At 41.0% G+C, this 1,747-nt stretch overlaps 1 pseudogene; it reads right to left on the bottom strand.

Moving 5' to 3' along the window:
* Window positions 1-1,747, bottom strand: part of LOC116673702 (gastrula zinc finger protein XlCGF8.2DB-like) — a 325,201-nt pseudogene that overhangs the window by 177,395 nt on the left and 146,059 nt on the right.

Below are 1,747 nucleotides of genomic sequence, written 5' to 3'. Positions count from 1 at the left end.
CCCCCATCCAGGTAGGTTAAGATAAAGTTTGAGGGAGAGAAGAGGGCATGATGCCACACAGGATGATAAACTTTAAGTTGACCATGATAATTGGGTGAGAGGTTTAATGGCAGGAAATAGTCAAGTGGGGATGTGTGTTTAGGTGCTTGGTCAAAAAGATCACAACAAGGAGAGACGGGTTTCTGTCAACCCCCATTCAGAGAATATATTTATTTCTGCCATCCAGGGGTGAAGGGGGAGAACATCGCATTGGTTTTTGTATAAATTATTACAGTATGTTGTTATATTTTGCTGTTTTTTTAAACTGATAAAACACTGTTAAAATCCTGTTTACAGTGGACATGAGTTTCTCTATTTCATTAGCTTTATATTTCCTAGATTTCAGATTCCAAGAGAGAGAGGGCGGTATGTAGGCTATGCATCATATTCTAGCATTATATATAAGTGGTTTTGTTTTTTCTTAATGGTAATTTACTGAGTTACATTTTCTTCTGTTAACTTTTAAAGTGCTCATATTATTTTTATAGGTTGATTACGCATTCAGACGGTCCACAATCATCTGCCACACTTTCTTGCACTGATTCATTACAGCGTTGCAGTTGTTTTTATTATAATTTGCCTGAAAGATTTAGAATATTTCAAAACATGAAGAGTACATTTGCTTCAATTAAAACATTTCAGCAATATTTTGCTTCATTTTGTCATAAATTATTGTATGAAGAGTTAAAAGATGTGAGTAAAAGAAAGTCCATGGTTTAAAGAAGGTTGTTCACTAAATATTTCTGTTTGTCTGTTGCTATAGAAACGGAGAGGAGAGAGACCCAAACGTCACCACTGTCAACGCTGTGACAAATCCTTTACAACATCTGGATATTTAAAGATTCATCAAAGAGTTCACACTGGAGAGAATCTACACAGCTGTGATCAATGTGGGGCAGCTTTCACACTACAGAGTCACCTCAAAACACATCAACTCATTCACACTGGAGAGAAGCCGTGGAGCTGTGATCAATGTGGGGCAGCTTTCCGAGTACTGAGTGACCTAAAAAGACATCAACGCATTCACACTGGAGAGAAGCCATACAGCTGTAATCAATGTGGGGCAGCTTTCCGAGTACAGAGTCACCTAAAAACACATCAACGCATTCACACTGGAGAAAAGCCATACAGCTGTGATCAATGTGGGAAAAAGTTTTCTCGGAGTGGGAACCTTGGAAGTCACCGGCGTGTTCACACTGGAGAGAAGCCGTACAGCTGTGATCAATGTGGGGCAACTTTCACACAACACGATAACCTAAAAAAACATCAGCGCATTCACACTGGAGAGAAGCCGTACAGCTGTGATCAATGTGGGGCAGCGTTCACAGGACAGAGTAGCCTAAATACACATCAACGCATTCACACTGGAGAGAAGCCATACAGCTGTGATCAATGTGGGGGAGCTTTCGCACTACAGAGTACCCTAAAAAAACATCAGCGCATTCACAGTGGAGAGAAGCCGTACAGCTGTGATCAATGTGGGGCAGCGTTCACAGTACAGAGTGCCTTAAAAACACATCAACGCATTCACAGTGGAGAAAAGCCATACAGCTGTGATCAATGTGGGGAAACTTTTACCCAACAGAGTAACCTAAAAACACATCAACGCGTTCACACTGGAGAGAAACCGTACAGCTGTGATCAATGTGGGAAAAAGTTTTCTTGCAGAGGGAACCTTGAAAACCACCGGCGTGTTCACACTGGAGAG

This window comes from Etheostoma spectabile, chromosome 24 (genome assembly GCF_008692095.1).
Source record: "Etheostoma spectabile isolate EspeVRDwgs_2016 chromosome 24, UIUC_Espe_1.0, whole genome shotgun sequence".
In the NCBI taxonomy this organism is placed as follows: Eukaryota; Metazoa; Chordata; class Actinopteri; order Perciformes; family Percidae; genus Etheostoma; species Etheostoma spectabile.
The sequence above is the reverse complement of the archived record's forward strand: the minus strand, read 5'-3'. Positions and strand labels throughout refer to the sequence as shown.